We start from the raw sequence: 14,713 nt of genomic DNA on the forward strand, positions 1-14,713 counted from the left end.
ATAGACGGAGAAATTGTCCATGAAAACCTCACAAATCTTTTCACAAAAGTTAGAGAATATAGCCATCATGCATCTTTGAAAGGTAGCAGGTGCATTACATAGACCAAAAGGCATACGTCTATAAGCAAAAGTACCAAAAGGGCAAGTAAAAGTAGTCATTGATTGATCTTTGGATGACACAGGTATTTGAGAGAAACCAGAATAACCATCTAGAAAGCAAAAGTGTGTATGTTTGGATAGTCTTTCTAGCATTTGATCGATAAAAGGTAAGGGGTAATGGTCCTTTTTAGTAGCCTTAATTAATTTGCGGAAATCAATTACCATCCTATAACCTGTAATAATTCTTTGAGGAATCAATTCATCTTTATCATTTGGAACGACAGTAATACCTCCCTTCTTAGGGACACAATGGACAGGACTTACCCACTGACTATCAGCAACGAGATAGATTATACCTGCCTCAAGGAGTTTTAGTATTTCCTTTCTTACCACTTCTTTCATTTTAGGATTCACCCGTCGTTGATGATCACGAACTGGTTTAGCATCTTCTTCCAAATTAATTTTATGTTGACATAGAGTGGGACTAATGCCCTTAAGATCATCAAGAGTATACCCAATAGCAGCACGGTGCTTCTTTAGAGTTTTCAATAATCTCTCTTCTTCATGCTCTGAAAGGTTAGCACTAATAATAACAAGATATATCTTCTTTTCATCAAGATAAGCATATTTAAGAGTATCAGGCAACGGTTTAAGCTCGAACACGGGATCACCCTTGGGTGGAGGGGGATCCCCTAGGATTTCAACAGGCAAATTGTGTTTCATAATAGGTTCCTGTTTAAAGAATACTTCATCTATTTCCCTCCTTTCGTTCATAAACATATCATTTTCATGGTCTAGCAAATATTGTTCTAAGGGATCACTAGGAGGTACAGAAATGGAAGAAAGACCAATAATTTCATCCTTACTAGATAATTCTTCTTCACGGTGTTGTCTACTAAATTTAGAGAAATTAAATTCATGAGTCATATCATCTAAACCGATAGTAACAACATCCCTTTTGCAATCTATGGTAGCATTAACAGTGTTCAAGAAGGATCTACCAAATATAATGGGACAAAAGCTATCTTGTGGGGAACCAAGAACAAGAAAATCAGCAGGATATTTAGTTTTCCCACACAAGACTTCAACATCTCTAACAATTCCCATTGGTGAAATAGTATCTCTATTGGCAAGTTTAATTGTGACATCAATATCCTCTAACTCAACAGGTGCAATATCATGCATGATTTCTCTATATAGGCTAATAGGTATTGCACTAGCACTAGCACCCATATCACATAAGCCATGATAACAATGATCTCCTATTTTAACAGAAATAACAGGCATGCCTACCACAGGTCTAGGTTTATCTTTAGCACAAGGTTTAGCAATTCTAGCAGTTTCATCACAGAAATAAATAACATGCCCATCAATATTATCAGACAAAAGATCTTTAACAATAGCAATATCAGGTTGAACTTTTATTTGCTCAGAAGGTGTATAAGTTTTAATATTGCTTTTACGAACCACAGTTGAAGCTTTAGCATGATCCTTTATCCTAACAGGGAAAGGTGGTTTCTCAACATAAGAAGTAGGAACAATTGGATCATTATAAGTGACAATCTTTTCTTCAACTTTAATAGGTGCAGCTACTTTTACTTCTATGGGAGGATGATATTTAAACCATTTCTCCTTGGGGAGATCAACATAAGTAGCAAAAGATTCACAGAAAGAAGCTACTATCTTAGAGTCAAGTCCATATTTAGTGCTAAATTTATGGAAAACACCGGTATCCATGAAAGATTTAACACAATCAAAACTAGGTGTCATACCTGACTCCTTACCCTTGTCGAGGTCCCAATCTTCAGAGTTTCGTTTAATTCTTTCCAATAAATCCCATTTGAATTCAATAGTCTTCATCATAAAAGAGCCAGCGCAAGAATTATCAAGCATGGTGCGATTGCTATCAGAAAGCCGAGCATAAAAAATTTGAATAACCATTTCTCTTGAGAGCTCATGATTGGGGCATGAATATAACATTGATTTAAGACTCCCCCAAGCTTGAGCGATGCTTTCTCCTTCGCGAAGCCAAAAATTATATATATAATTGCGATCACGATGAACAAGATGCATAGGATAAAACTTCTGATGAAATTCCAATTTCAATCGTTTGTAATTCCATGACCCCATATCATCACATAGCCTATACCATGTCGATGCATCTCCCTTCAAAGATAAAGGGAAGACCTTCTTCTTAACAACATCTCGGGGTACACCTGCAAGCTTAAATAATCCACAAACTTAATCCACATATATTAGATGTTCATCAGGATGTTTTGTTCCATCTCCTAAAAAGGGATTAGCTAGCAGGTTTTCTATCATACCCGAAGGAATTTCAAAGGAGACATTTTCATTTTCAGTAGGTTCAGTAGGTTGAGGAGCAACTCTTTGCTCTACTGGTCGGGGTGAAGATACCCCGAACAAGCCCCTCAGAGGATTACTTTAACAAGTGACGGTAAATTTCAGCACACTATATAAATTTTTCCTTACCAAATTCCACCTACCAAAGGCGCTTCACTCCCCGGCAACAACACTAGAAAAGAGTCTTGATGACCCACAAGTATAGGGGATCTATCGTAGTCCTTTGATAAGTAAGAGTGTCGAACCCAACGAGGAGCAGAAGGAAATGATAAGCGGTTTCCAGCAAGGTATTCTCTGCAAGTACTGAAACAAGTGGTAACAGATAGTTTTGTGATAGGATAATTTGTAATGAGAAACAAGTAACAAAAGTAAATAAAGTGCAGCAAGGTGGCCCAATCCTTTTTGTAGCAAAGGACAAGCCTAGACAAACTCTTATATAGAGAAAAGCGCTCCCGAGTACACATGGGAATATCATCAAGCTAGTTTTCATCACGCTCATATGATTCGCGTTCGGTACTTTGATAATTTGGTATGTGGGTGGACCGGTGCTTGGGTACTGCCCTTACTTGGACAAGCATCCCACTTATGATTAACCTCTATTGCAAACATCTGCAACTACAACAAAAGTATTAAGGTAAACCTAACCATAGCATGAAACATATGGATCCAAATCAGCCCCTTACGAAGCAACGCATAAACTAGGGTTTAAGCTTCTGTCACTCTAGCAACCCATCATCTACTTATTACTTCCCAATGCCCTCCTCTAGGACCAAATAATGGTGAAGTGTCATGTAGTCGACGTTCACATAACACCACTAGAGGAGAGACAACATACATCTCATCAAAATATCGAACGAATACCAAATTCACATGACTACTAATAGCAAGACTTCTCCCATGTCCTCAGGAACAAACGTAATTACTCACAAAGCATAAGCATGTTCATAATCAAAGGGGTATTAATATGCATATAGGATCTGAACATATGATCTTCCACAAAATAAACCTACTAGCATCAACTACAAGGACTAATTAACACTACTAGCAACCTACTAGCACTAATCCTGGACTTGGAGACAAGAATTGGATACAAGAGATGAACTAGGGTTTTGAGAGGAGGTGGTGCTGATGAAGATGTTGATGGAGATTGCCCTCTCCTGATGAGAGGACCGTTGGTGATGACGATGGCGATGATTTCCCTCTCCGGGAGGGAAGTTTCCCCGGCAGAACGGCTCTACCAGAGCCCTAGATTGGTTCCGTCAAGGTTCCGCCTCGTGGCGGCGGAGTTTCGTCCGAGAAGATGGCTTCTTATTTTTTCCATCGAAAGACTTCATATAGCAGAAGATGCACCCTCGTGGGCAGGGTGTGGCCCCCCTGGTGAATCTCTTCCGTTGAGTATTTTTTATATATTCTGAAAACGTCTTCCCTGCAGTTTCAGGACTTTTGGAGCTGTGCAGAATAGGTCTCTAATATTTGCTCCTTTTCCAGCCCAGAATCCCAGCTGTCGGCATTCTCCCTCTTCATGTAAACCTTGTAAAATAAGAGAGATTAGGCATAAGTATTGTGACATAATGTGTAATAACATCCCATAATGCAATAAATATCGATATAAAAGCATGATCCAAAATGGACGTATCAGGTAGCAGTCACACACTTATTACATCGAATGTCTCAAAAGAGAACTTATTACAATAAATATGGCTGAAGGCCATCTAATACGATAAAAGCGGAAGGCTTGGAAGATAAAGTGAGTCCATCAACTCCAACGGCATTGCTGAGCTGCACGACAACGATCTAACGAACCTTACTCCTCGTCTAAAAAGTCTGCAACATAATACGTTGCAGCTCGAAATGGGTCAGCATATGGAATATGCTGGCAATGTAACACAGTAGAGCAAGAACAGAATAATGCTATCACTATATGCATATTTGGCTAGTGGAAAGCTCTACGGTTAAAGTTTTGCGAAAAGCCAATTTTTCCCTACAACAAAGGAATAGATTTTATTTAACTATCATGGTAGTTGAAACAACATTGAGAAGGTTCCTCCAACTCAATCCCAATTAAAAGTAATTATCAACCCAACAATATTAATTTAGAGTGATGAGATACTTATGATAATCCAAGTACTAGATACTCAAGATGTCCATAACCGGGGACACGGCTAACCATTATTAGTTTGTACACTCTGCAGAGGTTTGCACACTTTTCCCCACAAGACTCGATCTCCTCCGTTGGATTTCTCACACTACATGATGTTTGAGAAACGGATGACCGAGACACAGTTTTTCAGAAGTATTAACTCTCTACTCCGGATAGACTATACCACCTACAACCCACTACCTGCTAGTCTACCTCTTCAAGAGCTTCACGCAACTTACTCAACTATGCTAGAGCCCATAATAGCTTGTGGCTGCACACGGAAGTTTCTAGCATGAAATATCTCAGTTCCCTTTGAGCCTAGGTGGCGGACCGTAGGATTATCACACGGGTACTCCGGGATATCCTAGGACAACACTGGATTCTCTAGGTGCCCGACAAGCAATCCACCTAGATGTGTATTAAAGTTGCCACCTTAAGTTGAACCATTAATTAACAATCTCACATCTGTCATGGATTCACTCAATCCCAATCCACGTCTATGAGCATAGCATAGAAATATAAGCAATACGCAGAAGTAACTCCCAGGGGTTTGATAATAACAGGGCAATAGGTTCTACCTCATCAACTACTTCCCAATCCCACATATTATCAAGTCCTAACCATGCAATGTGTGAGGGTTGAAACTAATGCATAAAAACTGGGTGATAAAGGGATATGATCAAAGTGTTACTTGCCTTGCTGATGATCCACAAAACCTAGAGACTCGTAGTAGCACGCTTCGCACTCCGGGTGTTCTATGGCAAACAAACAATAGCATACATACGCAATCAAGCAAAGAAGCACGGGTAAAACTCAAATAAGAGATCTAACCAGAAAGTTCAACTTAAGAACTCAGGTTTACAAAAAGAATCAAATCAAACGGAGCAAAGAAACTCAAACTGCGAAAGAAACAAGATTCGATTACTAATGTGGACTAAGGTTAAATTTTTCTGTATCAAAATCTTGTTCCAGTTGGTTAAACGGAAAGAGAGTTTCGAGAAGAAACTCTAGGCGCTTGAATCGCCTGATTCCGGTAAACGAGCGAAAAGATAAACTAAAACGAAAATCGGATCAGAAATTACGATCAGAAATAATCACGGAAAAATCCAAGAAAAAGAAAAACTGATGAACAGGCTAACGAACGAACGTTCACTTTCTGCGGCTAACGAGTAAACACCGTTCGTTAAAACGAATGTACGGATGAACGTTCGCTAAGTACTTAAACCGAGAAAACCGACGAACCGATCTATTCTAAAAAACTAGGGTTTTCTAAAAAGCGACGATGACGGCGGCGGCGTATACCTCCGGCGAGGCGGGGCTCGGCTGTGCGGCGGCGAGGCGTTGCGGCGGCTTGGGCAGGTGGGGGCGAGGGTGGCGGCTTGGGGTCCCGGGGGGGCTCGGGCTTCGGCTTATAAAGGGGGGTGGCTTGCGGGAGGGGCGAGGCGGAGTCCCGGGCGGCGACGGCTTGCGGCGGCCGTGTCCTGGCCGGACTCGGCGTGGGAGACGGCGGCGTGGCTTGCGGGCCGGCGGCCTGGCTCGGCTGGGCATCGGCCGAGTCGGGCGCGGAAGAAGTTTTAAAAAAAACATATTCCGCCGAAAATAAATCCTAGACAAATAAATAAAAATCTAAAAATGCCAAAAAAATCACTGTCTAAAGAAAATATTTAGAACAAGATGAGCATTTTCTTGGCCCTAAAATGCAATATTGAAAACGTGCAATTTTTCTAAAGCAAAATAAAATAGCAATAAAATCCGAATAAAATCAAATATTTGATTTTAATATTTTTCATCCAATATTTCATTTATTTTGGAGAAGTCATATTATCTCCTCTCATATATCTTAACATGAAATATTTTTGGGGAGAAAAATAATTAAAACCAAAAATCCTCGTTTCAATATTTGATAAAATCTCAAATATGAAAACAGTGAAATCCCCAACTCTCTCTCTCCGAGTGTCCTTGAGTTGCTTAGGATTTCGAGGATGAAGCCAAAATGCAATAAAATATGATATGCAAGGATGACCTAGTGTATAACATTCCAAATTGAAAATTTGGGATGTTACATCTACTCCATTTTGAAGATTATCTTCAAGGTGTCATATTTAGCAGTTTGAGATTCACACTAATGATTTCGAACCACCTTCTTGAAATATATTAATTTTGCAACATTAAGATATATTTATATTACGCAATCTGTAATATAAATAAATTACCGGGTTTTTTACCGGAGATGATATGTCTATGTGTTTACCACATTGTCATTCTTCATAAACATGTCACAGCGGTCGAGATTGATTTCTCCCACACAACAAACTTGTAAATTTTTGACAATAACATCTCCCTCATTATATTACGAAAACACAAGGTAATGAGTTGGATCTACTGCCCATGTGCAGACTATCTCTATTACTGTGAGATCTGTATGATCTTCAATGTGTTATGTTCCAACAATTGAGGTTGAGCATTTTCAAGTTATACACTTGAGTCAAATTTTTGCATTCTTATTACAAAACCATGATGGTTTTTAATTTACTTCTTGTAAATTAATTATCTCTGGCTTGCCCCTATAAGTAATCGATGGCTAACAATTTGAGGCTCTTGCCTACAATGGCAACAACTTCTTAAGCATGCCATGGACATCAAGATCAGTCTTGCATCCCATAGGATAGCGCGTGCAATCCAAGCCACGCCACCGGGACGCAAAGGACCTCAAGGGTAATGGTTTGAAACTCACTTCAAACCCTCAACCTAACACCATCAAGCTGTCACGAGACCCTATGAGCATGGGGAGCATGATGGTTGAATATGCATCAACCGACATGTTTGGAGACTATATAGATTTAGTCCCTTGGTCTCCTTACTGATCTATTTATTTATGTCCATTTATGATGTTCTAATAACAACATGATTATTGTTGTCATCATATATTGTATATCACAATATATTGTATCAACACTTTGATACAAATACATTTATATGTATTCTATATATATGATAGTGATTTTCATATTGAGAATCTTCATGTCTATAGATTGATTTTTACGGGAGTCAATCCGATGAAAAATGATATGTGCCTTGTGGACATATGCACCACAAACTCTACTCAGGGAAGTCCAATGTTTCCACTCTCATTGAGAGAAAGGAGATATTTTAAAATCGCTAGACGCGATGAGGTATTTGTTGGCTCAACTCGAGTCATATTACTATCCCTGCGGGTACTCGAGTAACATCGGGATGCTTTATGGCTTCCAAGGTTTAACTCGTACCCTACTAAACTATGGAGGTATCCATCAAAATAGTTTCCATAGCGAAACTTATGATGACAACAAAGAGAAATAACTTCTCTTTACCATATGCAACGGATAAGGCAAGCACATTGTCTGTGTATCATCTAGATTATACTACACATATGACACAACGTGTAGCACATGTTGTGTATGAGATAGTTTTCCAGAGTGTATTGTACATGACAAACTTGACATACTCGCCTTGGTCATCGAGACATTGGGTTGAAACCGAAACTATCAGCAATTCCAATAGTTTATGATTATTATGATGCTAAATTATAATAACATTTAGATTTTATGTGCACTACAAGTGACACAGGGAAGCTATTTTTAAGGCTCGCACACCTTAAAGTCTACGCTGAACCACTCAGACTCCTTGGATGCATCAAGTCGAGGTAAGTGGCTCTTCCCAGCCATTGAGTAGACTATTCAGGTATTCCATGGTTCTAAAGACATATCTACATGATGGTCTTAAGTGTGTTCTTTATTCACACGAAACCATTGGCTCATTATCCTGACATCGATTTCAAGCAAATCGAATGGATAACATTGCAGAATTCTCCTTGAGGGCCTTCTCTATGGCCTTTGGACTGAAGTTTGGCAATTTGTCCTAATGTCCAGACTCAAAATAATTTGGTAGAATCCTATCCAAAGAGTTAAGCTCATTGCATTATCTTTACTTTGGAATTGCAACTTACCAACTTTACGTTGGAGTCATGCAGTTTTACACGCTCATGACAGAATTGCATAATATTATTCCCCTCTATTTTTGATATGTGGATATCTACCAAGTATTTTCTATCTGCGGTAATTCGGTTGCATACCGATATCACCACCTGGCATACATCATTGGCCCCTCAACATATAGTTGGGATCTATGTGAGGAATAAATGTATTTTCGTCAATACCTCAAGCCCCTCGCATGGGGAGTTATTCAAGGCCAGTATGCTGATTCAATGAGGAACATTTCCAGGCATTAGGGGGAGATTTCAAGTACCATAAACACTGCCAGGAAATTAGTGGAATGTTCAACACATTTCTGCCTCAAATCCACATACTCAAAGATCTGAACCATGCATTTAGAAGATTTGCAACACATTGCAAATAACCTGCCAGATTCATTTACTGACTAAAGGTGTCACACAATCCTACAATCCTGCAACAGTACTCCTGAAAGAGTGGAGGTACCAGCATAATCCACTCCACTCCCTCGTTTAATGCAACATGGGGAGATGTATGGCAGAAATACATTAGGATTCAGCTTCTCTCAAGCAAGGATATCAAGGCCTGTGAATCAGTAAATGCAAGTTAACTTCACGTTGACAGACACCTAATGGGTACTATACACCCAGTGGACGAGAAACCTCCACCAATCTAGTTCATAGTGCACACAATGACCGGGACATCGGAATACCCGACTCAATCGCGTTGGTAAATCGCGAGCAGTCACCATGGGTAACGATATTTCCATCAACTATATATTGATATATAGATTCTAGAGAAACATATAACCGGAAGTCTACAATTGTCGACATACATTTCTCAACTAGATTGAAAAAAAACTTTCAAGTGATTCAGATCCAAAGACCATGGCCATGGCAAAGTGTGAACAACACTCGGACTGAACTCAAGCAAAGGATATAATCTAGGTAGAAATAATATTTCTCAATAATGGGAAGGTATTCATAAGCAATACCTACACCAGTTTTCTTCTTGGAATTTCTTTCCGATAACTTATATCATTGGCAGTACAAAATCATCTATCTGTGCAGTTGATAGATGTAGTGATTACATATATATGTGGATCACTAGATTCATACATAGATGATTGATTCTCGATGGAATCTCACTTCTGAATCGAAATGCAAAATGCAACATACATTGTGTAAAAATCAGTAAGTCAACATACGACTTATTGTTGTCGATACATATGGTACAACTGACGTAGTGAGATCCTTATACACAAGGATTACTCCTATAATGATGATTATCCATGTTTGTGTGTCTACAATGATGACACATGTAATCATCTAAATGACGGAGTTTAAAATGAAGGATTTGGGTAAACCAAAATACCGCTCTTTACTACAAATTGAGCACCTTCATTCATACATTATGGTATACTATGTTGTCTATATCTATAATATATTGGATAAATTCATTGTGGACAAATCTTATCCATCCATAACTCTCATGGTAGTTCATTCTCTAGACGTAGAGAAAGATCTATTTAGACCAAGAGATGATGGAAATGAGATATTGGGACTCAACGTTCCATAATGCCATTGGATCCACCAAACACAATTGGTTGGTACTCAAGAATATCTTTCGATATCTCCAAGGCATCAAACATCTTGTCCTGATTTTTCAGTTTCACAAAAATGTGAACACCAATATCATTGAATACATCGATCAGATCCCCACTATGTCAGATCGTAGACAAGCGTAGTGTTCCTACTAGGTGTGGTAGCCCTCTCATGAAGAATCTTCAAAACAGACCTCATGGCTACATCCACCAACCATTATCTCAAAGATAATGTTGCTTGTGTTGCCCGACTACAAACAGGTTACTAATAAGCAATATCTTTATATTGCATATCTTGCAAGTCAAATCATACAAATGATTTGTTCACCAAGTCTCTACCAACTTTTACATTCCAAAAACATGTTCATGGAATTGGTATATGACGGCTTTGGAATTTGCAAGAATCAGGGGGAGTATCTTCCTAAATTGTTCATGTTCAATGCATCATATTATACTCTTTTCCCTTCATGAGTTTACTCTACAGGTTCGCATTGAAGGAAATATGCCCTAGAGGCAATAATAAAGTTATTATTTATTTCCTTATAATCATGATAAATGTTTATTATTCATGCTAGAATTGTATTAACCGGAAACATAATACATGTGTGAATACATAGACAAACAAAGTGTCACTAGTATGCCTCTACTTGACTAGCTCGTTAATCAAAGATGGTTATGTTTCCTGACCATGAACAATGAGTTGTTATTTGATTAACGAGGTCACATCATTAGTTGAATGATCTGATTGACATGACCCATTCCATTAGCTTAGCACCCGATCATTTAGTATGTTGCTATTGCTTTCTTCATGACTTATACATGTTCCTATGACTATGAGATTATGCAACTCCCGTTTGCCGGAGGAACACTTTGGGTGCTACCAAACGTCACAACGTAACTGGGTGATTATAAAGGAGCATTACAGGTGTCTCCAAAGGTAGATGTTGGGTTGGCGTATTTCGAGATTAGGATTTGTCACTCCGATTGTCGGAGAGGTATCTCTGGGCCCTCTCGGTAATACACATCACATAAGCCTTGCAAGCATTACAACTAATATGTTAGTTGTGAGATGATGTATTACGGAACGAGTAAAGAGACTTGCCGGTAACGAGATTGAACTAGGTATTGGATACCGACGATCGAATCTCGGGCAAGTAACATACCGATGACAAAGGGAACAACGTATGTTGTTATGCGGTCTGACCGATAAAGATCTTCATAGAATATGTAGGAGCCAATATGGGCATCCAGGTCCCGCTATTGGTTATTGACCGGAGACGTGTCTCGGTCATGTCTACATTGTTCTCGAACCCGTAGGGTCCGCACGCTTAAGGTTAAGATGACAGTTATATTATGAGTTTATGCATTTTGATGTACCGAAGGTTGTTCGGAGTCCCGGATGTGATCACGGACACGACGAGGAGTCTCGAAATGGTCGAGACATAAATATTGATATATTGGAAGCCTATATTTGGATATCGGAAGTGTTCCGGGTGAAATCGGGATTTTATCGGATTACCGGGAGGTTACCGGAACCCCCCGGGAGCCATATGGGCCTTCATGGGCCTTAGTGGAAAGGAGAAAGGGGCAGCGCAAGGTGGCTGCGCACCTCCCCCCTCCCCTAGTCCTATTAGGACTAGGAGAAGGTGGCCGGCCCCCCTCTCCCTCTTTCCCCCCTTGGGAATCCTAGTTGGAATAGGATTGGGGGGGAGTCCTACTCCCGAAAGGAGTAGGACTCCTCCTGCGCCCTCCTCCTGGCCGGCGCCCCCCTCCCCCTTGGCTCCTTTATATACTGAGGCAGAGGCACCCCAGAAACACACAAGTTGATCCACGTGATCTATTCCTTAGCCATGTGCGGTGCCCCCTGCCACCATATTCCTCGATAATACTATAGCGGAGTTTAGGCGAAGCCCTGCTGCTGTAGTTCATCAAGATCGTCACCACGCCGTCGTGCTGACGGAACTCTTCCCCGACACTTTGCTGGACGGAACGTGTGCTCGAACTCAGAGGTGCCGTAGTTTCGGTGCTTGATCGGTTGGATCGTGAACACGTATGACTACTTCCTCTACGTCGTGTCAGCGCTTCCGCAGTCGGTCTGCATTGGGTACGTAGACAACACTCTCCCCTCTCGTTGCTATGCATCACATGATCTTGCGTGTGCGTAGGAAATTTTTTGAAATTACTACGAAACCCAACAGTGGCATCCGAGCCTAGGTTATTTATGTTGATGTTATATGCACGAGTAGAACACAAGTGAGTTGTGGACGATACAAGTCATACTGCCTACCAGCATGTCATACTTTGGTTCGGCGGTATTGTTGGACGAGACGACCCGGACCAACCTTACGCGTATGCTTACGCGAGACCGGTTCCCTCGACGTGCTTTGCACATAGATGGCTTGCGGGCGACTGTCTCTCCAACTTTAGTTGAACCGAGTGTGGCTACGCCCGGTCCTTGCGAAGGTTAAAACGGAGTCTATTTGACAAACTATCGTTGTGGTTTTAATGCATAGGTGAGATTGGTTCTTACTTAAGCCCGTAGCAGCCACGTAAAACTTGCAACAACAAAGTAGAGGACGTCTAACTTGTTTTTGCAGGGCATGTTGTGATGTGATATGGTCAAGGCATGATGCTGAATTTTATTGTATGAGATGATCATGTTTTGTAACCGAGTTATCGGCAACTGGCAGGAGCCATATGGTTGTCGCTTTATTGTATGCAATGCAATCGCGATGTAATGCTTTACTTTATTACTAAACGGTAGTGATAGTCGTGGAAGCATAAGATTGGCGAGACGACAACGATGCTACGATGGAGATCAAGGTGTCGCGCCGGTGATGATGGTGATCATGACGGTGCTTCGGAGATGGAGATCACAAGCACAAGATGATGATGGCCATATCATATCACTTATATTGATTGCATGTGATGTTTATCTTTTTATGCATCTTATCTTGCTTTGATTGACGGTAGCAGTATAAGATGATCTCTCACTAAATTATCAAGAAGTGTTCTCCCTGAGTATGCACCGTTGCCAAAGTTCGTCGTGCCCAGACACCACGTGATGATCGGGTGTGATAAGCTCTACGTCCATCTACAACGGGTGCAAGCCAGTTTTTGGACACGTAGAATACTCAGGTTAAACTTGACGAGCCTAGCATATGCAGATATGGCCTCGGAACACGGAGACCGAAAGGTCGAGCGTGAATCATATAGTAGATATGATCAACATAACGATGTTCACCATTGAAAACTACTCCATCTCACCTGATGATCGGTTATGGTTTAGTTGATTTGGATCACGTAATCACTTAGAAGATTAGAGGGATGTCCATCTAAGTGGGAGTTCTTAAGTAATTTGATTAATTGAACTTAAACTTATCATGAACTTAGTCCCTGATAGTATCTTGCTTGTTTATGTTGATTGTAGATAGATGGCTCGTGCTGTTGTTCCGTTGAATTTTAATGTGTTCCTTGAGAAAGCAAAGTTGAAAGATGATGGTAGCAATTACACGGACTGGGTCCGTAACTTGAGGATTATCCTCATTGCTGCTCAGAAGAATTACATCCTGGAAGCACCGCTGGGTGCCAGGCCTGCTGCTGGAGCAACACCAGATGTTATGAACGTCTGGCAGAGCAAAGCTGATGACTACTCGATAGTTCAGTGTGCCATGCTTTACGGCTTAGAATCGGGACTTCAACGACGTTTTGAACGTCATGGAGCATATGAGATGTTCTAGGAGTTGAAGTTAATATTTCAAGCAAATGCCCAAATTGAGAGATATGAAGTCTCCAATAAGTTCTATAGCTGCAAGATGGAGGAGAACAGTTCTGTCAGTGAGCATATACTCAAAATGTCTGTGTATAATAATCACTTGATTCAATTGGGAGTTAATCTTCTGGATGATTGCGTCATTGACAGAATTCTCCAATCACTGCCACCAAGCTACAAGAGCTTCGTGATGAACTATAATATGCAAGGGATGAACAAGACTATTCCCGAGCTCTTCGCAATGCTGAAAGCTGCGGAGGTAGAAATCAAGGAGCATCAAGTGTTGATGGTTAACAAAACCACTAGTTTCAAGAAAAAGGGCAAAGGGAAGAAGAAGGGGAACTTCAAGAAGAACGGCAAGCAAGTTGCTGCTCAGGAGAAGAAACCCAAGTCTGGACCTAAGCCTGAAACTGAGTGCTTCTACTGCAAGCAGACTGGTCACTAGAAGCGGAACTACCCCAAGTATTTGGCGGATAAGAAGGATGGCAAGGTGAACAAAGGTATATGTGATATACATGTTATTGATGTGTACCTTACTAGAGCTCGCAGTAGCACCTGGGTATTTGATACTGGTTCTGTTGCTAATATTTGCAACTCGAAACAGGGACTACGGAATAAGCGGGCACTGGAAAAGGACGAGGTGACGATGCGCGTGGGAAACAGGTTCCAAAGTCGATGTGATCGCGGTCGGCACGCTACCTCTACATCTACCTTCGGGATTAATATTAGACCTAAATAATTGTTATTTG

Source organism: Triticum aestivum, chromosome 5A (genome assembly GCF_018294505.1).
Source record: "Triticum aestivum cultivar Chinese Spring chromosome 5A, IWGSC CS RefSeq v2.1, whole genome shotgun sequence".
NCBI classification, from domain to species: domain Eukaryota; kingdom Viridiplantae; phylum Streptophyta; class Magnoliopsida; order Poales; family Poaceae; genus Triticum; species Triticum aestivum.